At 40.0% G+C, this 27,459-nt stretch overlaps 1 protein-coding gene across 12 annotated transcripts in view; it reads right to left on the reverse strand.

The window, feature by feature from the left end:
- RBFOX1 (RNA binding fox-1 homolog 1) overlaps nucleotides 1-27,459 on the reverse strand; it is a 665,898-nt gene that overhangs the window by 351,510 nt on the left and 286,929 nt on the right. The window lies entirely within an intron of this gene.

The following is a 27,459-nucleotide window of genomic DNA, read 5'->3' on the forward strand; positions in this document are numbered from 1 at the left end:
TGCTAACTTCAGCATTAAAGTACAGTATCGGCATCCATAAAGTAGTATAATGCAAACCATGAGTGCGAAATCATTACTGATTAACACAGCTTAGTGGATCTATGTATAGGAATCATAGGCGTGCGCAAGGGGGGTGCCGGGGGTGCACAGGCACCTCCTAATCATAGCTGAGGGATGGGGCTTTCCAACGAGCCCAGCCCCGTGTCTCTAGCCCCCTGGGAACCGGAGATACTGCCAGGCAAAGCTGGAACGTTTTCCCTATAGAATAACATGGGACCCGCTAATTCCGACCCCCACCCAGTTCAATGGCTGCCAGTTCCCCCTTCGGCATCACTGAAGCTCGAGGTTGATTTCAGTCGAACCCAAATCGCTGGGCCTTCAATCTGATACCAGGCGGATCCATATGGATTATTTGATTCCAGGGATATTGAGGTTAAACCGTTTTTTTTTTTTTTGTATGTGTGTGTGTGTGTGTGTGTGTGTATACTATGTGTGCGGGCGGGCATTTGCCCCTGGGCACTTGGGGTACAAGTGTCCCGTGCCCGCCACAGCCTCCTTCCCTTTTGAGCGGCTGACCAGGTAAAGTAGCTTCAGTGTGCGGCGTGCAGCATCCGGCCAGCGGCTCAAAAGGGAAGGAGGCTGCGGCTCCGGTGGGCATCTTATAAGAAGAGTGCACAGCGCTACCCGGAAGTGCGGATTCACGGGAGCGCTGGTGTGCAATGCGCACCCCCAGCAATGAGCATGAAACTCCCCTTGTCAACGAGCATTTAACCACCCCCTTCCCAGGGAGCATGTGACTCCTGGCAAAGAACATTTCACATCCCCCCCCCCATGGCATAATCTGTAATGGCCATCACAGTCTGAGGCGTAACGTGTAATGGGCATCATGGTGTGAGGCGTAACATGTAATGGGAATTACACGTACAACGTGTAATGGGCATTATGGAATGTGGTATACTATGTAATGGCTGTGTGATGTGTAATATGCATGTAAGTATGTGTTAATTTTTGGCGCGCGCCTTCGACGTGCACAGTCCCTATTGTCCCTGTTTTAATAATATTTTTTTTAAGCCCTAACATAATTTGTAATGGTCATTACGGTGTGTGGCATGTGTGATGGGCATTATTGTGCGTGACATTATGTCTAGTGTGTTTCATTATGTGTAATAATAGGAGATGATGAACACGCCCAGTAGATAGTGATGGACACGCCCCCTCCAATGGTGCACCCCCTAATAAAATGGGCTGCGCACGCCTATGATAGGAATATATTAACTGAAATTAGATGCAGATTGATTACTATACAGTTAAATGTTTTTACTATGGGTGTTTTAGGTGAGTCTCTTTGTGAACCCCTCTTCTCTAGATTTGGTTTTGTTCCAGAATATACTCTGCGTATATAAGTCTCAAGGAACAACATGCCTGTTTCTTATTCCTGGGGAGATATCTATTGCACATGCACAAATCACAAAGAAAATGGCTACCTGTGGTTTCTGCTGCTCTACAGAACCATGCTATCTGCTAATGTAGGACTCTGGTGGGGCCTACACATGTATCAATTTGATATACAGGCATTTTGTAGGCAATCACTCGGCATACATCGCTGACACATTACTCTGTGTCCTGAGCGATCTTAGTGATCTAGCATTGCTCAGGATGATTCGGCATGTAGGCTCTTTAGGATGGTGTCTAAGGCCGTTTCTGTGCATTTATTTACCGAGTGCCGCCGCATGCCGTTTATATTGGGTGATCCCGACACTTGAGGAAAATAAAAAAATACATTATTATTATTACTGTTATTATTATTATCATGTAAAAACCATACAGAAATTGCATATTTGGCACAGTTTCAATGATCCCTGCAATTTACCACAGATGAAAAGAAAGGAGGAGATATCAGAAGAGTTTCTTGCATGCAGTTAAAAAATGCAGGACACCACAGTGCCCATTACTCTCAATAGTAACTACAGTCTGTCCCAATTAACAAAGATCTGAAAACCTTAACTGTGTCCCTATGGTGATAGCATCATATCATATTGAGATTCTTTTCCTTCAAGAACTTTCTCTATTAGGTCCCGCCTAACATTGGGTCAGATGCACAAAGCTTCCAAAGTGATAAAATGGAGAGTGAGCAATAGCCAGCCAATCAGCTCCCACCTGCCATGTCACAGACTGTGTTTGAAAAATTTCAGGCATGAGCTGATTGTTTGGTGGTTTATCACTCTCAAATTTATCACTTTTGAAGCTTAGTGCATCTGGCCTATTATCCCATATCCTGGAGAACGGGGCAAGCCACTGTCACTATACAAAAATGGTGGTTAAACATCATACACCAAGGGGATAGCCTCACTAGACTCCATTTGAAATGTTGGTAGGTAAAAATTCAACGTTGGCAATGCAGAAATGCAGAGAATTGAAGGGTAATACATGACATTACTTGGACTTGCTCTGTGTAGAGGTAGATCATGTGGTTTGGTGTTTTCTGAATTCACTGAAAACTGCACCAAACAGAAGTAGTAGTCGTAGTAGTTTATAACAGTAAAAAATACATTTAGTATGTCATTACAGTCTCCTTTGATTAAATAGAAAAGAAAAATATATTGGAAATGTCACTATCAGTGACTACATATATGGAAAACTTTCTTTGTCATTTACGGTAAGCATTGCTGCTAGATCTGTTATCCCCATATTCAGGAATACCTCCAAAATCTCTATAATTAAACACTGGTCCCTGAGAGTGCATATCCGATGTTATTCCTTCCGCATCTGATAAACCTTCAGATTTTAGTGCATGTCCAATCGGCGGCCCTCCAGCTGTTGTGAAACTACAAGTCCCATCATGCCTTGCCACAGTTTTGCTATTAGGGAATGCAAGAACTATGGAAAGGCATACTGGGGTGCGTAGTTTCACAACATCTGGAGGGCTGCACGTTGGACATGCCTGCTTTAGAGGGACCTGACACCTCTGCACACAGCTCTGATATTTGCTATACTTATTTTTAGGAAAATCTACTTAAAAGATCATCTTATAAAAATCTGAAGAAGCCCCAGTAGGGAAGGGATGTCAATGCTGGAGGAGACCAGTAGCAGTAAGTAAGACAACTTATGTGGCAATCATTATTGCAACCATGCCAGAAGTTGAGAAGGTGCCATCTTCTTTGTGGACTAGTCAAGTAACTATAAGCTCCTTCCTGGTTTTAGATGGCTTGAGTGGGGAACGATTCATGCTCATGGGGCTATGTAGATTCTCATTCTGGTGCACCACTATGCCCTCAGTGGAGCCCACTACAATGTTTACTCATGTGACTGCTGGATAAGCCCTATAAAACATGAAATTCATCAGGGCAGGGGTTCTCAAACTATTTTGCTCTGTGACCCGGTCAGACAATGACAATTATTACAAGACCCCAGCAAGTCCGAAGTAGCAGTTAATTCAACTGACTTTTCAGAATCTTTAGATCTCTACTGAGATGGTCCAAAAGTAACATATATTATAACTTTGTAGCATGGGCTAACATGCTCAGTCTGCAAATAGTACATCTCATTGTTTTGTGTTTGGCTTCATATCACAGAATTTTGATAAGTCTTTCATGAGTTTAAGTAAATTACTCTATAATTATTCTCTGTTTAATATCTATGCACATGATCTATGGTTTGTTCCAAACACCTGCTTGTGTTTGGGGGAAAACATGATAAATAACTTTTAGTTTACCTTCCAGCAATAAAGCAAATGAATTAACCAGCAACAGTCAGAAAACTGTTGTTCTAATTATCTTATGAAATAAAAACAAAGAAAAAGTAATACAGGTTGAGTATCCCTTATCCAAAATGCTCGGGACCAGGAGAATTTTGGATAACGGATTATTCCGTATTTCGGAATATTTTAATATTTCAAGGATGTATTTTGAAGTATCTTGCATTTATGCTGTATAAACACATCAAACACATGAAATGCACACAAATATATTTTATTTGTTCAAAAAACAAGGTTTCAAAACATGAAACAAAATTTGTGTACTTTTTCAGATATTGAATTTGAATGCCAAGCAATAATTTTCTTGTACATATATATAGTGCCAGTTACATATCATTCCCTCAGTAGTAGTTCTGGAATGTATGGTTTTCGGAATAATTCGGATAACGGATATTCGGATACGGGATACTCAACCTGTACTGTACTTTACCAAGAAAAAGTATGCCATGTATTCCCCAAGAAAGTTTTTTTTTAGAAATTGGGAATTTTGCAATAATTGGATACTATGGGAGATAATAATCTAAGTGTCATCTTTGTGATTCCTACTTGAGCACATGTACATAGTTATATGTATGTACAAAGTGGGCAATTTAGGAATTATCAGGTTTTTCACTTGAAAAATAACAGATAAGGGAGCAGCTTACTACTCTGGTACAGTACTTTGCACAGTGGAACACCATTTTTATTGTGAAAGTCTTCACTTCTGCTTACTTGCACGCAGTCCAGCTACTATTGAGGGATATAAAGATCCCTCTCCATCAAGGCCCTAACGAAGAGAGCTGCCTCACTGCACCTGTATTTGACTTGAAAACCACCGTGAAGCCTGTAGAGCAGTCCATAGCCTCCTAAGGATACTCTGGACAGCAGTGGCATACCAACACCCCACTATTAGCTGCACTGCTGCCACCTGCTGGAACCTGCATATCTACTTATCTGCGGTCCTGGCGCTCCTCCTGCTGCTAATGAAAAAATGGCCCTTGCAAAATGTCTGCCCCCTTACAGCAGACAGTTTTTGAGGAAGCTAGAGGAGATAGCCACCTCTAGCATCCTTAAAACGGTCTGCTATTAAGGGCAGCCATTTTGTATGGGACATTTTTCATTAGCAGCAGGAGGAGTGCAGGGACCACAAACAAGTAGATCAGCAGGTCCCGTCCACAGACACGGGGGCGGCACATGGAAGGGAGAGTGAGGGTTGAGGGGTTTTCACTTACAGGGGGGTGCATATATTGTAGTTACGCCACTGCTGGACAGTGTTCTTACTGGTGATTGCAGCCTCACTGCCTCAGCATTAAAATGGGGGTAGAAATGTATCAATTCTTGGAGAGAGATCAGTCAGTTCCCAATTGCCATTGTACAGGCTGTGTTTGAAAAATGACAGAAGCTGATTCAAAGATGCATCAAACCTCTCTCCAAAGTTGCATGCATCTCCTCCTAGTCACATGTTCAGAGATTGGTACTCTGCTGATCCTCTAGTTCATAGGTCACTGGTAAACTGGGCCAGATTGCCAATTGGCAAAAAGGGAATGGGCTCATTTGCATAACAATTAAATCTTCCATTCATGTTTTGTTAAATGGGCCAGTTGCTTAATTTTTCAAGTGAAAGTGAAGTTGTATTAAGTAGGTCCCTAAGTGAGGACAATATTATACTTGAATACAATCTGCCTCAAACTCTTTACAATGTTATTTAGACTATAATTTGCGGTATTTATATTGTAGAATATACAGAAGGAAAACCATATAGCAGCTTTAGATTATGAAAGTGTTTATGTGCATGTTTTCCCTTAGTTATACAGTGACAATGTGTTCCCACTGCTTTCCTTCAGACATGCCTAATTAAAAACATCACTGAAGCATAGAAATTGATTTTTATTTCATGTAGAGCAATGATAGCACCCGATTGCCATAAAATTGTGAGCTATAGCAATTTCTTGTACATCCCTAGTTAGGAGCATGGATAAAAATAAACCTTTGTTACCATAGTGCTAGTATTCAGTTTATTATTACATGCAAACTTCAGTTTATTAAAAATAGCAGCAAAATGAACATATGACCTCTCTTTAGAGGGAATGCATATTATCGTTCCACGAAAGGCAGATCATTCTTAGATTTGGTCTGAACACATTGTAAGCCTAGCAAGGTATTCAGATAAGATATAAGAGAGAGAAAAATTTGATTGTGTATAGGTATTTCTGATTTAACAGGACTCATGTATTTCCTTTAAGCAATGTGAATATCAATCAGCACAAATACAGATACTGTAAAATGGCAAAGGCTTAACTCTTTCACTGTTGTGCTGATATGTAAACTTTTTTTATCTTACTGTAGTTTCTTGCAAATTTTCTCACTGCGCATGGTCAACTTTGAGCAACTGTATAGGTGATTTAGAGTTGTGTGCGTCTCTACTGCATCTCTACTTGCACCTAGAGTATGTTGATGTAGCTGGACAGCAACTAGGCATGTGCAGACAGGCTAGATGGCCTAATGTCATGTGGTGGATTTGTGAGATAACCAGAGGTAAGTGAATGCAGAGATCCAGTTTCAGAAGGAACTCTTACAAGAAAGGAGAGTGTGACGGATACTTTCGCAAGCAGGTGGAGGTGTATATTGCTGCCACATGGATGAGGTCAACTGTGCTTTTATTTAGTAGCACATAATGTGTCCAACTTGATTGCAACTTTGAACCAGGCCCTCTATCATTCTCTGTGCTGGTACACTGGGAAGTTCAGCTAATGAAACAAACTGAGCTGACCACAGGTGCCTCAATCAGATTGTATAACCTGATTGTCCACGTGCACTGGCTAGACTATATGTTTCTGGTTGTTTGGCATTTGCAAGGTCCCCCATGCGCAGTGATTGACTTAAAAGCAGCCTATGCTGTCACTTGCGGAATACCTATTCCATTCAAACACTTAGGGCCATATTGAAATGTTTATCCCGCTGACAACCATTAGAGGGCACCAAATGGAGCTTTTCAAATGTAGCTCCATTCAGGGTCGTCCGGCTGCCAGTTTCAGCATTTCAGCTCACACCCCCAAGGGGTGGCAGGTTGAAGTCAGTGAAGTCACCCATCTGAAAGCTCAAACTGTACTTTTCCCAGCCATTAGTCTGTTTGGGTTTGCTGACATACACGGATAAACACGACCTTAATGAGCGCAATCATTGCGGTAAAACAAATCAATTGCATAATGGCCCATGATCTCCCACTTTAGATGGGCGATTGGGCATGATATGAAATTTAAATATGTTCCTAAATGCTCATTGGGAGCTATTCGATTGTTTTTCACCCCCTGATCTCCCATCTATAGTGATGTGAGATTGTGTGCGAAATACAATTATTGCTCATTTGGGTTGGATTTACCCATGTAAAGCAGTTAAACCTGACTAAACTAATGGGCATGCCACAAAAGTACTGTTTAAGTGCTCATTCTAGTTCGCAACCCCCAAGTGGATGCAATTTGAAATTCCTGCACCAGCAGCTGAACAAGACCCAGCGGAGCAACAACTGACTAACTCATTGGGTGCCAGCTACTGGCTTCTGGTGCTCTAACAATTGAATAGTGCCCTCAATAAGTTTCTGATGAGAAAGATAGAACACAGTTGAGCCACATACAGCTCAATATTGGGAGAATTTGTTGAACATATATTTTTGCTCTCATTACAGTATATGCATTCAGTTTGGCACTGAAAGGGTTCAAATTATTTTTTGTATTTATTTCAGTTCAATTTATTCTGTTTATTTTGAAACAGTCTACAGACTATGACCAAAACAGTTTCATCTAAGCAATCGCTCGTTACAGTTATGATAAATTGTTATTCTACAAACTATGTTGATCCTAACATTATCACTAATTGCATCAAATCAGGTACATCATTTTCAATGAACAAACATTTTATGCACCTGGCTTTTTTCTGTTATTCTTGAAAATATGTTACACTGGCATACCCAGATACTTTAGACTGTGTGAAATGAAACTACTGTAATTAACAATCATTGTTCTTCCAGCAGCTCAATACTGAAGAATGAATAACATTAAGTATATAACAACATACACTGATGAACATACATATGATGCAAAGTTATTTTAACACAAATAATAGTAAAATGTGCAAGGAAACTGAGTGGTTGCAATTATTTGACACTTATATACGAATGTCCTGAATTTCTGGTTTCATAAAACTACAGCCACATAAGTATTGCAAAACACCCAAAGTCATCAACAAAGTCATCGTAGTGCTTCACCTATCGAGAGGGGCATTTCAGGTAAATCAATGAATATATGTCCCAAAATGGGTACTGCTTAGGGTTGGAACCATTCTATTAGGAGAATCACTACCTAGAAACATAGGGATAAATTTCATAAATTGGGAGTTCTATTGAACATGCGAAGTTGCTCATAGCAACCAATCAGATTCTATTATCTTCTAGAAGGTGCTAAATGAATAAGAGGTTTTATACATCTTCAGTAGAACTTACATCTTAGTAAAATGACCCCAGATGAGAACCATCAGCAGATGAGAACCACTTGTCCTCCTTAGTCTGCCCATGTACGTGCACACACTTACACACTAGGGTTCATATGTGTGTTAAATAAAGTCTTATTTATAAAAAGGTGTGGTATAGGACCCCGACAGTCGGGATCCCGATTGTCATTAGCCTGACGTCGGATCCCAACTGCCTGGACTCAGACAGCGGGGGGGGCAACAAAACCCCTTGCGGGCATAGTGTCTCGCTACGCTCACCGGGTTATCTATTCTCCCTCTATGGGGGTTGTGGACTCCCATGATGGAGAATAGCCGGTCGCCATTGGGACCCAGAGTGTCAGGGATTCCGACGTCGGTGTAATGAGTGTCAGAATCCCTACTGTCTGTCAGCCATCAGGCACCCTTATAAACAAGAGGTCATTTTAATAAGTACTTAGTATGCATATTGTTCTTCCACTATCCATGACACTAGTGCCCCAAGACTTTTGCCTCCTCTAATATCTCTACTTACCTTTCACATCCTTGTCCTCCTAACGTCACTGTCTCATTTCTGTCCTTTCTGCCCCCCTCCTACCATTTGATCCTCTCTCTCTTTCTCTCTCTCTCTCTCTCTCTCTCTCATGTACTAAGCCTTTGCTCTACATCCCCACCACACATTGCAATAATACTAATATAATATGAGTATTTCAAAGAGCAGATCTTCCTGATTTCACTCCCAGGAGTTTATGGCAGCTGTGTGGGGCGCTGGAAGGGATCTGAATTCCGTAGGTTTTTCTGGGGTAACGCCAGTATTAACCTCCACACTGAAGACCTGTCTTAGTACATATGGGAAATGTGGCCAAAGCACAAGAACATGTTTTCCCTTTATTACATCTTGCCCTCTCTCTCATCTCTGTCCCCTTTCACTCTATAATTCTTTTTTTTATCTGACCCTAACCTTTATTTATCTCTTATCTCTAAACTACCTTCCCCAAACACATTTCTCTCTCTCATCCTTGTCCCGGCCTACGCATCTTTTTCATTTCTAACTCACCAACTTTTTCTCTTATCATGTGCTCCTCTCACCTCACTCATGTTTAACCCCCTTTCCATTTCTCTTATCTATGTCCAAAAAAGTGATAAAACGCAGAGAGATAAAAGCCAGCCAATCAGCTTCTAACTGCCATGTTACAGTCTGTGTTTTAAAAAGGACAGTTAGAAGTTGTTTAACTGGTAGTTTATTACTCTCCTCTTTATCACTTTTTGACGTTTGGTGCATATGGGACATTATCTACCTACTGTAGGTATCTCTCATCATGTCTTCTTATCGATATCTGTCTCTCACCTTTGTCCTTTCTGTTCATTTTTAAAACAATATATATATATATATCATCTCTTCCCACTCCCCCTTCTCTCTCTTTGATATCTACACCCCTACCTCTCTGAGTCTTTGTATATTTTCACTCTCCTCCTACCAATCCATTTCACACATCTCTGCCTTCTACCTTAACTGTATTATCTTTGTGTGCTTAGGGATGTAGGTTAGGAACATGCACTTTGAATCAAAGAGTATTCTGCCCTGTACAAGAGAATGCATCCCACGTAACCATGCATTATACTGTACTTCAATAGCATACTTCCTGTCACACACTAATATAGTATGCAGCAAACTCCTCTCTCGCTGGCAGTGCAGTTGAGCAGACTCGTGCACTTTGCTCCAGTCTTCTGCACCTGTGTGGGTTCCAGGATCTTATTCCCTGTGATTATTCCTCTATGCATTGAAACATTTGTGCAGCTCGCTGGACACCATAGTACCATTCATGGCTGGATTCTGAGCACACCACACACCCTACATCCATTATAGACACACTTCTGAACCTAATAAGGGTACTCCCTCTGCTTAGGGTCAGGACCATTCTATACACAGGAGGCCATTTTAAACAGTATTTAGTATCTATTCTTGATCTACCCTTTACACTGACCACCAGTACTGTTTTTTTGCCTCCTTTAGCTACTCCAATACTGTGTGTTTGCCCATGTGCTGACCCTCCTCACAACTCCACTTACTACTTCAAACCACAGCAAGTTCTCCAAACCCTTCACTTAGTTGCCTGTCTGTGATGCTACTATCTGTGTTTTGTGCTTTGCTTTTTAATTTTAGTTTGTGGTTTTCAGTTTCATACGATACAAATTCTAAGGTACAGTTCTGGGCCGCACATTATCAAACAGGAAAAGGTACAACAAAGGGCAACTAAGATAATTAAAGGGATGGAAACGATTAAAATTATGTTATGAAGACAGATTAGACAAACTAGGAATGTTTACACTTGAAAAAATATGTTTAAGTAGAGAAATGCTTAACATATAGAAATATATTAAGGGGCAATATAAAGAACTATCAAGCTCCCTATTTACCCTAAGGTCCATGACCAAGACAAGAGTGCATCCACTTAAATTAGAGGAGAGGAGCTTTTTACCATTTATTTAGTCCAATGATTGAACTTGATGGGCAGGTTGAACTTGGTGGACAAATGTCTTAATTCGACCTTATCTACTACAGTGTATTACTATGTATGTCATGTTATATGCTTATGCATGCTTGTTGTGAGCGTTCCCGCATCATCACCAGCCGCCATCTGTCTGGCTGTTTTAACAGCCAAGTGAACCACGTTCCACAGTCTCCTACTGTGAAAAGTGGTTCACTGCCTGTAGAAAATCGCTGGGCCAATTCACGTCATCACTCCTCATACAGTACATGCTGTGCAAAAACTGTCTGGGTCAATTGTGTATGTATAGATATTCTTGTTTCTATGTTAATTGGATTAATACATTTCTGCTGATTAAAATAATATGCAGCATGCCTATATTCTATGTGTGACTGCGGCTATATCTACATAACAAATGGTACATTACAGTGTCAGTGGCTGTTTTACAGAAATACATTGTACTGTAGTATATCATATGCAGATACAGCCACGGGCAGATGTAGAATATAGGCATGCCACCTATCCTTTTAATCAGCAGAAGCTGCATTTGTGTACAATTCACATAGTGATGCAAATACAACTCAATTTCAGAAAAAAAAAGATGCCTGACGTTAGCAGAACTGCTGGCTCACTCACAGCAGGCATCTCATGGTGCATGGTGTATTAGGAATATCTGTATAGCATGGCTAGCACAAAATAAGTAATATCAATATTCTTACATTTTAATTAATATTTTGGTATTCTAAAGCATATCAGAATTGTATTCACTTATGATTAAAATATGAAAATAAAAAATCACCCAAGGAGTATATTTGTTTGACAGCTGTTAATGTATTAATTAGATGTTTCTGAATTAGATGTTTCTGGAGCCTTTTACAAAAGGAACATTCTGTACTGTTCCCTTGAGATATTTCACCTCTGCAGTGCACCTGATCTCTAGTAGCCTGAAAGCACAAGTCCCACCGGCATCCTTTGGTCTTCCATTTGACAAAGTAGAGTCATTTTTATGTATTACTTTTTCCTGGCTGTCTTTAGGAAGAGGCACATCATGAAAATGAGAATTAAAAATCACATTGAAAGTGATGCAAATATAAAGGAACTATATAAACCAAATTAATTTACATTGTGGCAGATTACATAAAAAATCGGTTGCACAGTGATTCAATTGAGCCATCTCTCAGAATACACAGTACATCTTTAATACTTATCTAGTAGGGGAAACCGATTGGTATCTAACTACCAACACAAAGGGCCTGATTCAGATCACTGGGATGCAAATTTGCAGCTCAAGTAATTATCGAATGACCGCACATGCGCACGGTCCGCAGTGAACCTGCGTGAGCCGTCCTTGTGATCACAGCCGCCATCACAAGTTGATTAATGGGTCCTGGGCCTTGGGGGCTGAATGCTGTTGTTTTGTGGGAGTGCCCCAGAAAATGCAGGCATTGCCTGGCCATTGGGAGGATGGGCCACAGCAGCAGCCTCCTTCTCCCAATGGCCTTCACAGCCCCAAGTAAGTCTTGGCGAACTCGGCACTGCAAACAGGTGGGAAAACCATTCAATGGTGATTGATTGTGAATTGTTTTTCCCCCGTGTTCATGCCTGGGAACGTATTCACAGTCGTGCACATGGGTGGGATTTTGCATGTGCAGGGGTGCGTTTATCTGATCACTGGGCTCTGGAGACTCGCAGCCAGGTATGAATTGGGCTCAAGAAAACACAAACATTGAATGACATAACAAAATATGGTAATGGTAAAAATAAGAAACAACATGAAAAAGGCAATATTCAGGGATCAATCATATTATTTGCGAGGGGGTAAGTTACTATTACAATGTTGGCAAAAGTACCAAATCTTACCTCCCTCCCCCCCATGTGGTCCGATCTTGCTGAATTTGAAAACAGCCCTAAGGTAAATGTGATATACAGTATAGCGGCATTTAACCTCAAGATAACAAACACCTCAGATGTACAGATGGAGCCACTCTCAACCATGCCACCAGCTTGCCATGGCGATGTTTCTGGCAAAACTGGTGTCATGGTGGATGGTGGGGCGGGGATGCGTGAGCGTCTCACTTGCTTGCGTGTCCCACTCAGCTGGGCAGCAGGGAGCGGGGACAGGGTGCTTCCCTGCCAATCTCCACTTCAGGGAGATGGGCAGGGAGTGGGAAGACCTGGGAGATGGCAGGTAGACAGGCAGGGAGCTGGGACAAGGCTGGAGCACTTCCAGCTGAATGGGATGCGTGCGGACGGCGATGGCAATAGCATCTGTACAGTACACTGAAGACTACATATAAAAGAGAATGTGTATGTACATAATAGAATATTAAGAATGATATCCAAAAAATAGACCTTTGTTACAGCATATACAAATCAATTTCCATATATATGGTATATGGTAAAGTCTTAAAAAAATGTTGAAGTGAGAATCTATAAATACCTACAGTACATACATGAATCCGTACACACTCCTGTGGTAATGGGACATTACACTACTGTATTTTAATTGGAAATATTTTTCATTCTTGTCAGCCAAGGAGGTGGATCATATCCTTAGAGTAATTCAAATAGAAATCAGAAGTCATACTAATTTAATATCTAATTCCATAACATAATGCATAACTGAAAAACTATAACAGATAGGTTCAATGCAAGCATGGGAAAGTTCTCGTTGAATACCGAGTGCACACAAAAGCATGTCACCATTTTCCATGACCTTCGTCTTGACAGACATTTTGCAACATTTGCAGGCATGTAGACTGTTACAATAATGCCTATCTGCTATAAAACAAATGTTTCTATCAAGTTAACATTTTATCAGTCCTTTAATGAATTGTAACTTTATCTGTATTTTTTTTTTGCCATAATACTGTACTCATTGGATCCTCCTTAATGAGGATAAACCTGACTTTCTTTGATTCAGGTCCCACAATTGTATAATGAGAGCTTCTATTATTTCAATTGTTCTCTGGGTACACATACTCATATGGAGCCTGAGGTTGGAGTAAAGCAAAAGCAAAAAAGATAAAGTACTGCAACTGTATGCCTGCACTGCACTTTTTTATTTTTTGCATGCAGGGTAAAAACTGGCTGCTTTTACATGTAGCCCATACATATTGGGCTGCTTTTTTATTTTCCTCTTTGACACAGCACTTTGGTAACATTTTGGACAGGACCCTCTCAGATTTAAAACTGCATGTTTTAAAGCTTCCCGACCTGCAATGCAACATAGTTTTGCCATGTACACAGTTGCTTGATCCCATAATTTAGTATCCCTGTTTACATTTATAACTATCTGTCATCTTGCCTCATATCTTCCCAGTTTGCTTCCCAGTAATACTGTACCATAACTTGGAATATTACCATATTTTTTGCTCTATAAGACGCACCTGACCATAAGACGCAGTTTTAGAAGAGGAAAAAAATATTCTTAACCAAATAGTGTAATAAAATATTTAATATTGTATGCCCACGCTCCCCCCTCCCCTAGTACTTGTATGCCTGCTGCCCACTCCCCCCCCCCCCCTACCCTGGTACTTGTCAGCAGCTCAAAGAGGTGTGCCGTGGTGTCCGTTCTGCAAATGGGAAATCATCAGCGTGTTCCCTGCGGCAGATGGGAACTAGTAGCGCTACTAGTCTCACTCCATCCACCAATGCCACATTGCACCACAGACTGTCTAGGAGTTGGAGGATGCTTTAGTCCAGGTCTGGGAGATCCCTCAGGAGACCATCCACCAGACCATCCACCACCTCATCAGAAGCATGCACAGGCATTGTAGGGAGGTCATACAGGCACGTGGAGGCCACACACACACACACTACTGAGCCTCATTTTGACTTGTTTTAAGGACATTACATCAAAGTGGATCAGCCTGCAGTGTGTTTTTCCTCTCTAATTTTGAGTGTGACTCCAAATCCAGACCTTCATGGGTTAATAAATTTAATTTCCATTGATCATTTTTGTATGATTTTGTTGTCAGCACATTCAACTATGTAAAGAACAAAGTATTTAATAAGAATATTTCGTTCATTCATATCTAGTATGTGTAATGTTAGTGTTCCCTTTCTTTTTGAGCAGTATATATATATATATATATATATATATATATATATATATATATGCACACACACTCCCACACACAGTATATTTTGTTTCTTGGCTGACAGCTACCCTTTCCTCTTGCCTCAACCTCTGACCAGTTCCTCAGTCGCCACAAGATTTTTCAGTGCACATGCATATACACACTGCTGTCTGTGCAGGTACAGAAAAAAACTGTTTTCCAACTCCAATTATACTTACCTCACTGGTAAGTATACTTGAATTGTTAATTAACCAAGTTATAGATTGCATCAAACTGATGTTATCTATAGTGATAAGTAACAATTATTTACACAACACAAACCAGATATTGTGAATCATGATTAGACCTCACAGCCTGTAACATGGCAGTTAGGAGATGATTTGCTTGTACAGTACTTTATCTCATTCCAATAAATCACTCTCCAAGGCTAATCATAGCGGCCCCATGATGTTAATATGTGGCAAACCAAAAGTTGCAATGTTAATGGGGTTTGATCTGGATATCAAAATCCTGGGTTGGAGCCAGGATTTTGGTGTAAAAGAAGTTTCATGGTAAAGATTCTTTCCCGTTTCTGCAAAAATTCTTAATCTAGAAGTAAAGCTACTTGAACCAGCTGCACATAAATTCTTGATTCAGTTTGACAAATCGATTAAAAAATTTAATCTGACACAATTTCTCACATTCTAGAACAAGTGGAAAAAACTCGAAGTAAGGCATTTGAGTCTGCAATGTTTATTCTTATATATATATATATATATATATATATATATATATATATATATATATATATATATATATATACAGAGAGAGAGAAAAAAAACAATATAACAGCTGATCTGAAACTTTAAGTATGAACCCTGATTATTATATCTGAATGCAGGCTAAAAAAAAATTCGAAACACAAATTTGAATCAATGTGTACCAATGCTTGTACTGAAAACATGTTTTGTGACCATCGAACCGGTGAAATTTGATCGAATACCTAGAAGGTCAACATATTACCCTCCACAATCCCCTGAGCAATTTCAGAGAAGACAGTCTGTAAAAACTAAAATGATTCAATTGCTTGTATTACCAAGCATACACACCTCAGTACTGTAGCAGCTATTGCTTAAGAAGCATGCCTTGCAAATATATGGGTCTAATTATATGGAAGATCTTGTTCCTTCTTGACATTTTCCATTCTGTCTACAAATAAAGTTTTCTACATTATCTCATTGTGCTATTTCCACTGATAAATTAGGTTTTCAATATTAATCCCACGGCAAAATGATATATATTTGTCTCTCTGTGCTCATTTTCTGTTATTTAAAAAATGTCAATGGAAAATGAGATATGACTGATAAATGATTATTGAGATATTAACTACATTACTATGCTTTTTTCACATCAAAATGAAAATATTGCTACAAAGGTATTTACAAATCCCCAAACTTTATAATGATATGTAATGTAGAACATAAGCATTCATTTTGTCCTCATGTTTTAATTTGTACAATCCTCTATATTTAATAGGATAGAAGTATACACTTCGATACCATTTTTTTTTACAGTCCAATAAATCACAACTAAGGTAATAAAATGTGGGATTGAATAATTAAAGGAAGAAAATACAATCTAGGTGGTTGATATATAAATTGAGATGTAAATACTGTATGAAGGATCCCTGATGCGAAGGAAGTAAACAAAGGATTATTCCTTGCAAACTGGTAATGCTCTAATACAGTATATGCATTATATTTATGTGTAATTCAGAAAGGTCATACTGTGGGGAATTTAAATAACCAATGTGTTACTACAATCAAATAATTTATATAGCTATTCTGCTGTTAATATTCATTTCAGCATTAACTTGGATATATACAAAGGATCTGTTGGACAGAAACATTTCCCATTAGTATATGTGTATATTTATTTTATGTTACAAGTCCATAGTGGGAGAAAATGAGTTCCTATGTTATGCAGATGAAAAAATGAGTATGCCAACACGGCTGCAACACAAGACGAGTTATTTATCAAATCAAACACTTACTGTCGCCAAGACTAAAAGGTAAAGAGCGAAAAAAAGCATTTGTCACCGCAGCAGTATTTAAGAACGTCCCTCTGGAGTTCTGCGGTTATGGAATGCTGGATAATGTTCAGGGCTTTCTAGATAGCATAGTAGAACATCTAGCACCTACTCAGTGGTAAGTTTACATTTAATATGACATTTCTGGAAAAAAAGGCCACATGAATGCTAAAGTATATGCCACGGATGTGTAGTCTGTAATCATAGCTGTTTCAATAAATAAAACTAAGGTGGAAAGATGATAGCTGTTTAAAAATGGTGTGAATATATTTAGGTTCATAGTTTGCATTTCTAAGGTGCCTCCAGCACTGGCATAAACTACTGGTTACTGGATCGGAATATTATCAGTGTTGAAGATCTTGCTCACAGTTTAGAATGAATGAACCCTGCCTTAATGGCATATTACTGCACAGTAATGTGATATACAGACTTGCTGTGGTGACACTGCAGCAGGACAGCAGTAGGTTCACTCTATCACCTGCACTGTTAGTTATAAGTGGAAATTTGTTGTTAACAAAACATGGAAACATATGGCAGCAGGGCAGTGTCTGGTGCAAAGAGTCATGCTGAGTATATCTTTGTAGCTCATTCCAAACAAACCCCTAACTAGAGTCCTTTTTTTTTATATTAACCCCTTGAGTGGTGGGATTTGCTGGGGCAGGACAAACCTACCAGGGCAGGTTTGTCCTGTCCCAACAATACTCACCATCCAAGGGCAGCAGCCAGTCCCAACTTCACTCTCCTGGTGCTCTGCCCCAGTTCCTGACCTCCACCCTCCTGTGATCGCTGTTCATACCACTGAAGTGGTTAATTTTTATTGAAGATTGAAAAGGTATACAGTAAAGCATGTTGAAATTCAGAGCGGACAAGTTTCACAATGAAAAATTATAATGTTTATAAAATTGGGTACCTGAGAAAAGATACAAAGTAAAAAAATCTGGCATGTTAAATCACATTACTTCAAGAGTGAAGTATTGTCCTTATTTCAAGATGCAGGTAATTGAACTTGTGTATCCCAACACTGCATAAAATTCCTAGCGATGAATAACTCTTATCTGATTTTAGAGTTACACCTATCTTGCACTTGCTGCTACCTGCACCTTTAGAAGAAGAAGAACATTAAATGTTCACGTGCAAGTGCAGCACAATAAGGGTTACATTTACACTCTTTAGTGATGGATTTTATTTACTGTTCCAAGAGTCTTTAGAGGCACCTTTTTTATATTTTGTGCTTTCACAACGCTGGTGCAAGTGTGCATTGCATAGCTGTGCCCTGGACACATCTACTTTATCTCAACTATTATTTGATGCACAAACCTTACTCTAACACATTTTAGGTGGGTATTCAATCTCCCGCCGCTTTTCTGGATGGGGGGAATAGTGACAGGGTCCTATTCAATGCTGTCTTCCCCGAAAGCATTGAACAGGGATCTCGGCAGAATGTGCCCGACTTTACAAGCAGTCGGGCATGTTCTGCCGAGAACAGCTGGGAATTGTTGAGCTTCCGGCCGCAGCTCGATGATTTCCAGCCGCATCTAGCAGCCACACCTCCTTTTCAATGCTCGGCAGGCGGAACACGGCTGTCGGGCCAGCCCGACTATCGTGACACCAGATTGTTTAGCATAGAATCCCTTTCAGAATTGGCCTTGTGTTCCCGCGACCAGCGTAGTCAGTCAGAAGTAGCGTAGTGTGTTCCGTAGTCATTTAGAAGTAGCGTAGTGTGTTCCTCGTGACCATCAAGTCAGCGTAGTAGTCAGTGTAGTCAGTCAGAAGTAGCGTAGTGTGTTCAGCTAGTCAGCGTAGGCAGTTCTAGTCAGTGTGTGACAGGCAGACATCATTAATGTCTCAGGAGTATGATATGGCAGGTGTGAATGTGTTCCTGAAACAACCCCACTATCCATGCCAGCCCGAAGCATGGCAAGCACAGCGAGCCCCGTGAGGGGACGCGTTACGCATCCTACCAACCTTTTCATACCCCCTCTATCCACGTCGGCGTGGAGCTGATTTTACAAAGTGTGGTGAGCGCAGCGAGGGGACGCGGAATACATGTGAAGTAATCCGCGTCCCCTCGCGGGGCTCGCTGCACTCACCACGCTTCGGGCTCGGTGGCTCGCTGCGCTCGCCACACTTTATAAGATCAACTCCGTGCCAACGTGGATAGTGGGGGTATGAAATGATTGTGGGGATGCTCACCATGCTTCGGGCTGCTGTGGATAGTGGGGGTTTCAAAAGGAGGCATTTGCCAGTATGTAACATGGAGCACTGGCAAATGCCTCCTTCATTGTTAATGAGACGCACTTGCATCCTCCTTATCACTTTGGAAAGGAGACGTACGTGCTACAGAACCCCTAACCCTGTCCGCAGGGTTGATGTACCCTTCCGCAATAGCTAATGACACGCAGGAGCATCTCAATGCAGGCGCATCTGAGATGCTCCTTCGTCTAAAAAAGATGGAGCACCTCTCCGTCGGCACCAGCATGATCCCCTCTCCACTAAAGAGAGGGGATCCTGCTGGCACTGGCGGTGTGAGAGAGGTGCTGACTAGGCTTGCCAGCGACGCCGGGGACAGAGATGCAGTTCCCGGCAACACCTGGGTAGTTTCACGGCGGCAGCCTACGCTGATAACGTATCTTAGCCTGGCGCCGTGAAACTACACAAGTAAGGCAGCCGTTGGGCTACATATTAGCGTAGCTTCAAATGTAGAATAAGCATCCGCCGTGAAACTAAACAGGTACCAAAATAAGCATTTTCTCTCATGTGTCGCTGTAATATTAAGGTGCAAGCCAAACTTATCATAGTAAATAATCTCTCCTGCTCATGTGTACAGGCTGAGGGGGGATTGGAGAAGGCACATTCCCACAATATCACAGAGAGTCTTCATATATTTTCCAGAGGAACATCACAAAGAATTGAATCCTCATCAGAGGGAAAATTCCAACCTCTCTTTTATTTATTTATTAATTAATTATTTGACTGCTATTTATGTAGCACAATGTGACAATCCGGCTGTTCTGCCTGGTCATCAGATGAATTGATCTGAAGAAGGTATGACCACTTATATGGGAGGGCCAAATGGCATTGTGTTACAAATAAACCCTATACATTTTCTAAACAGATGAGAATTATACCATCTGTCACTATGAATCAGTCATGGATGTTTATTAAATCTAGTTTGTAAACCATAAAAACATAATTCTATTTAATAAAACTGCTGCTCAAGGATATGGCATAGCATTTGTGTAGCCCTCTTCCTGAAACTATTAGCATTGGAGTACAGTATCTAAGCCCTAAAGCAAATCATTTGTATGTGCATATTATAGAAATAAAATGCACATATGGAAAGAAATTTTGTGAAAAGTGGCACAGTTGGCATCTGTCCACTCGGTCACATGAAAACCCCTGTTTAGCTCTATATACACTACTCTTCCATGGTATCCCTAGTTTACCTGAACTGCAGAGAGCATACTGGATTACATCATTTGCCCTGAAGAATCTCGCTCCATCTGTACATATTAAAGTACAGTACATCAGTGAATCACAACCTAATAAGGAGTTACTGTAGATTATGTTGGTTTCCGAGCTAACGTCTACGGCTACAGTACAAACAGCTACAGCTAAAATTGTTTTTATAAATTCAGTTCATTTGTTATTTGAGTGATGAATCCTCGGTTATTTGTAAACATGGAGTCACTTTTGATTGGAAACTGATGCGATAACAAGCGTGTAATATAACAAAATGATTATTTATTGCAGTAGTATGGGATTCTTCTGCCACACCCTATCATGCAATACATCCTGTCATTTACTTAACTCTAAATACAGTAAGCTTCATAATGAACAAAGATCACCCATGACGTGCTGCGGACATTTTGTTCCCCTATGATTTGCAGCACATATGATCTTCTGCTCCAATCTGATACGCACGGGACTGTGCATTAGATCGGGTATCATACACATGCGATTTGGGCCAATTTCAACTGATTTCTCGACCCAATCTGCCAGAAGCGTGTGAAATTGGACACAATAGTTTATGGGGGCCTTATCATAATCACAGATTCAAATGATACAACATAGTAATTGTTAGAGGACACTAGTACTGTAGGTGAGCTAAGATATTCAAACAGCTGCAGCTGCATTAGAACATAAGACCATATTAATGGAGAGTTCTCATGTGGTAGTACACAACACCTCTGTCTGTGGGTATTAGCAGAAGATGCAAATGAAGATGTAAAGAGAAATCAGCTCATCAATCACAACCACACAGGGACTCAGAGCAAGGCAAAAGGATTAGCACTTCAGCCTGCAGAGGTCTCTTTCCGATCACCACTCTAGTTTAATTAAACATCACCTCAAGTGCCTATTACCAATGAAAAGCTCAGTACTGAAGGCTAGATTTCCGTAATCTACGTACTGGAGTTAATTAGAAAAAAAGCATGAGAAAAATATTCATTAAGCACTGGTGGTATTCCCTGAGTAGAAATTATCCATACATTTGTAATACAGATTTGCCATTGGACTTAAAATAACATGTTAAATAGCCATCATTAAATTTAGGCTTTTCACTCTGAACCATGACTTGTCAGTGTGCCCTGAGAAAGGGCTGGGGCAGGTGAAATAGCAGCACCGGAGTATTAATGAAGCATTAGGAAAACCTTTGTGGAAGTCTGATCTTCGAACCCTCACGGCTAAAGGAAAGCAAACTTTAATGGCTCGTATTAAGGCTGAAGTTTTTAATTGATTCAGGAAGAAGTCCAATTCAGTTCTGAATTATTCACCTTTCATACACATGAAAACTAATAAATCAGGATTTATTAATATAAGTTATAATGTCTTATTATGAAAAGTTTTTACCATACATACTTTTCATTAGGTTTATATATTTAATTAAACGACGTACAATCACTATACAATAAAATAATAATCAAATCAATAATATACTGTACAGTAGGTACTCTAATATTTGACATCTGTTTTTCATTTATTAAGTAATACTTTTGAATAAGCTGACACAAGCTATTTGTCCGGTATCCGGTCCCTGAATCGACAGTGACTATGTCAACACCTAAGTATGGTTGACATACCTTATGTCAACAATGACAGAAGGTTGAAACAAGTTTAAGGTTTATATGGACATGGTTGACACTCATGGACATGTTTTATTTTTTTAGATTGACTTGGTTCATACTTTACTATCCAAGTGGCACAGAGAGCTAATTTAATAGTGTGTCCAATGCATGGTGACTGCAGCGTGCCATGAGAGGGGACGCAGTACAAATTAGGTGTCCATGTTGACATATGTCAACATAGACACTAGTAAACTTGTGTTGGCCTTTTGAGTGTTGACCCTGGCCATGTTGACCTTAAGATTGTGTCAACCTTCTGTCAATGTTGACCTATGGTATGTTGACCATTTTAGTTGTTGACCTAGTCACTGTCATCCATTAGTGGTCGACCATTAATGCTTGACCTAGTGACTGTTGACCTAGACTATGTCAACCCCCTATACAATAATCATTTGTCCTGGGGCTCGTACAAAGCTACCTTAAACCTTTCAGAGAGATCAAGTGGAGAGAGTTAACATTCCAGCCAATCAGCTCTTAATTTTCATTTTACAGGCTGGGTTTTACAGTTCGGAGCTGATTGGCTGGTTGTTTTTCAAGCCTGTGTTTGAAAAAAAGGCAATTAGGAGCAGTGGCAGATCCTACCTGTTTGGGGTAAGGGGCAGTCACTACCCATGCTCATAGAGGAGGAGGATGCAATGAGACAGTTGGGTCCAAGCACCTGTGCAATGGATCTGGCAGGCACCAAGACTGATTTATGCACATGAGTGCAGCTTTACTGTGCTTGTTCAAAGCCCCGGCTTCTATGGGCTGCAGTCAATGCATGGTAGGGTTGCCCTAAATAGAGGGAGTGGCTTAAGACAGGCAGTACTCTCTGCTTATCACAGCCCAGTATGGTATTCCAGTGGGAGGAAACACCACCTGCAGGTGGTTGGCCGAGAGCACTTCCAATGGGATTAGTTTGCTTTATGTGTATGAAATATGTTTTTTTTTGTGTGTGTTTTTTTTATAAAAAACATAATGTATTCATTTGGTCTGGAGTAGGAGAATAGGTACTTGTGAGTTATCCGGACGCCCGATTTCTAAATCGGGTCGGATCGGGACATCGCATCGCATGCGACCATCGGATGCGATGCGATGCGATGCGATGACCCGATTTTTCCATAGGAATCAATGTTAAAATGGACTGAGTCCATTTTAACATGGAATTCAATGGGAAAAAGGGGTCCTTTTCATACCCCTACTATCCAAGTGGGCATGGAGTTGGATATAAACCTGTGGCGAGCATAGCGAGCCACCGAGCCCAAAGCGTGGCGAGCGTAGCGAGCCCCGCGAGGGGACACGGAATACCGTCCCCTCGCGGGGCTCGCTTCGCTCGCCACGCTTCGGGCTCGGTGGCTCGCTATGCTCGCCACAGGTTTATATCCAACTCCATGCCCACTTGGATAGTAGGGGTATGAAAAGGACCCCTTTTTCCCATTGAATTCCATGTTAAAATGGACTCAGTCCATTTTAACATTGATTCCTATGGAAAAATCGGGTCATCGCATCCGATGGTCGCATGCGATGCGATGCGATGCGATATCGCATCGCATCGCATCTGATTGTATGCCTTAACTTAAGGCATACAATCAAAAAATCGGGCGCCCAGATAACTCACAAGTACCGGAGAATATGCTGCATATTAGAGTGCATTTCCACCCAGCCAATCAATAAAAAACAGACTGAAATGAATATGATGCTGAGACAGATTTCTGAAGGTAAAGAGGCTAACACAAATATCCAGTCTTGTGTGTACATTTCATAGGTCCCCAGATTGCTTTGAAGTTAATCCTTGCACATGGCTGCTTAAGTTTGTTTAACACCAAGTTAAATTACCAATAATTTGGAAACCTAGTTATTCTCAGCATGTACAATATTTTATTAGTCAATTACATTACATAGTGTATAATACTTGCTAATTACAGTTCTTATACTATACAACAGCCAATTAGGATGTTGACATGTTAATCTGTTCACAGTAGTTTTAAATTGGGTTAACTGGGCAGAGCCTTTTGTGCACATTAACCTTTATATAATTTTAACACCTACAGTATTTATTTCTAAACTATGCTAGATTAAATAGGTACATTTTGATTCGATGTTCATCTAAGATACTGTAATGGCATAAATCAGTAAAATGTTATATGAAGTTGTACATGGGGATTCCGATAGCCCTAACTTTCTGAAGGAACCGGCTTCAATGTTGCTCATATTTAGATCATGCATCAAAAATGAGCAAGTCCTTCCTGCTTTGATAATACCAAAGGAAACTGCACTTGCTGCTCCCATTTTTGTAATATTTACCCTCTAGAGTACAGCAACGGAGGCAGCAGTGCTGTGGGAATCCCCACAAAAATGGCAGTCTGGTTATCTGTGCATGCGCAGTGGAGTCTGAGTGCCCTATTGCTCACACACTACAACACTGGGCTGGTAGCTGTGATGTGAAAATCACCAGCAAAAAATGGCCTCCACCACATTTTTATGGAGATCTGCACATGCTCAGACCCCACTGGACTGCGCTGCTCCTGGCAGAGAGGATGGGGCCTGGCCGGTGGAGGCTGCACACGGGCTTCCTCCTCTCATAAAATGCCGCTAATAATATATTAGCACTTAGCATTAGAGGTTCTACTAAAATATTGCGGCTAATTCAGTCTCCAACAGTTCTTACCCATATATTTGCTTTTAAATGCTTACAGGTATTTGTGGTGAACTGATAAGAGCCAAACAATGGAAGAGTGAAAATCACCCGGTGCCATAAAGGGAAGGATGAACCACAAATTATCTCAACTCTATCTCTATCTATTTCACAATCAATCCATGAAGAAATTAATAATTAACTTAATGTATGGACACAGCCGAATAAATGTCAGCTAATAAAATAATGATGAATAACAAAACACGGATCTACAACACAAAGAAAGGTTATGAGTTCAGAAATAGGTTAAACATTAGTATACATTTGTGGAATAAATATTCAAATACAAAAAGAATAGCTGAAAACATTCAGAAAGAAAAACCAAAAGAAAGTGCAAAACAACCTAAAATGATGAATGCATCATTTCTTTCTTCAGTATAGTAATTAGCTGCACATATTTGTTTCTGTCACTGTTTTGTTACTTTTTATGCTAATTTCCCTACTGTAGCCATCTAGAAATAAAATAAAGTTATTTTATTGCACAGACTATACAATGGCTGTCTGTGTGTGTATTTAGGGTTCATAGTGTCTTCTATTTATTTGAACTACTTTGCAGTTGCCAAAAAAACACATTTTGAGTCCTAAAAAGTATTTGCATTAGGAAATGAAAACGTTTTTTGCCATCTACTAAGAGATTCACCACTTTTTTATATCAATCATTTAATTTTAATCAATGAGTTAAACTAGGCTTTTTTAGTCTAGCGCCGAATCCCCAATGTCAGAACCTTTGGTTTATTAAATACTGTCCCTTTGTGTTTGTTTCTTGGTAATTTTTGATTTTTTTTTTTTTTGGGGGGGGGGGGTCGGAAGTTTTTTATATAGTGACATTTAGCTAGATGTAAATTATTATTTTACATTATGCAAAACACCAACAGTATATGAGACATAAAAAGCAGTTTCTGAAGCTGTAGAATATAGAACCATAGTATCATTATTATAATTATCCTTTATTTATATAGAGCCACATGGGATTCACATACTCCAATTACAGAGTACATAAACAAATAAGCAAAACAGTGACTTACAATTGACTACAATAGAAGAAAAATACAGGGCACCTAAACATAGTGTCATCAGCAAAGGACAATGGGATAAGTATCAGGATGACATCTTAAATTAAATCTTAAAAGATGGTTTAAGTAAGAAAGTTACATGAGGGAAGAGGGACCTGCTCCTGAGAGCTTACATTCGAAAGGGGAGAGGCAGACAAACAGGGTTGACACAGATGGGGTAGACAGTAAGCATGGAACAGAAGTAGAAATGGTTTGCTGCAACACGTGCATAGTTTTGAATTAATGTGCTCTATTACACAGTTAAGGGGGGATTCAATTTGTATTAAATTGATGCTGTTGATTGCATTGATAGTTCTCAATATTGTTGGGTTTAGTCACGCATAGCGGCTACACTCAACCAATCTAATCTCGCTATTCCTGCAGGCCGCAAGCTGAAAAGCCAACTGTACCAAAATGGAGCAACAACTGAATAGCTCTGTTGGGCATTGAAGATAACAGTCAATAAGTGTCTACTGTATATTAAATTAAAATACGGTAAGCACTATAAAAGACAGTTATGTAAATTTAAAAAACACTGGTTTTTTTCCAATACAGTAAAACCCCCCACCACTGTTTTTCTCTGCGATTTGTTGCTAGTCACATTCTTGTGCAAGACATCGACACAGACTACATTAGTAAAGGCCTGCACTTTACTATGGTTAAAATCGAATGTTATTAAAACATGTATGGAATATATGGAATAGTTTTTAAAGTGATAAAGCATAACTTTAAATGCTGAAACTATTGCCTGGGAAACTAACTAACCTATAATTTGCTTGCAGGAACAGACAACCGTGTTTTGCCTAAATCCATCATGAAAAGAACAACAGAGAACTGCACAAAGAATCAAACTTGTTATTTAGTCAAGGACTTGGCACAGCTATTGATCCAAGAGTTGGGATCAATGTCAAGAGTATGCATGCGATTTTCCATCTGTTGCTGTGCCAAATCCTTCACAGAACAAGGGACTCTAGACCCAATTTCAATCACAGACACTCTGTCAGATTCATTACAGTGAGCTTGCTTTATGTGTGTAAACTACCATTAGTATTCTACACAAAGTAAACAGGTTTTCAGTTCTCCAGACATGGAAGTGGAGACAGATGTGTGAAATGAGATCTGCAAGGAGCACGATAACCATGACAGGCATTGTATGACAATATATGGACACTTTAGAATATCTTGCATTGTTGAGTATATGAACAGTTTGTCAGAAACATGTCAATCATTAATTGCAGTGTCTCATTTCTGTATGTTAAATAGATCTATGGGACGCTGGGAACAATAGACACTTCAAATAAGTCTTGAAAAATGGACAAGGTCATTGTGTTCTGCGCTAATATAATTGATTATGTATGTACTGTAACAGACATGACATTTAAAAAGGCTGCATACATATATATGTAGGTTGCGTTTGACATTTTCAGCTTTAAAACTTAAAGAATGAGAAGACACTGCCGAGTTCCACTAAAGAGAGAATGTCTACAAATACATACATAGTCCCCACTTGAGACTATATCTCATCACTCTCCTGTACTTCATACAATGCTCCAATCTGGACATTGACTGGCAATGTCTTTCCAACGTCTTGAGCAATAATTGCTCCTCTCATTATGCACATATCTTTAAAAGCAGAGGCAAGACATTACATTTTATACTGTGCTACTGAAAAAGAGTAGTCTTAGCACCTTGGCCTAACATGTTATTAGCACATTTACTTTGTTATTTATATGGTTTGTAGATTGCTAATCATTTCAAT

Source organism: Crinia signifera, chromosome 7, assembly GCF_055691185.1.
Source record: "Crinia signifera chromosome 7, ASM5569118v1, whole genome shotgun sequence".
Classification (NCBI taxonomy): domain Eukaryota; kingdom Metazoa; phylum Chordata; class Amphibia; order Anura; family Myobatrachidae; genus Crinia; species Crinia signifera.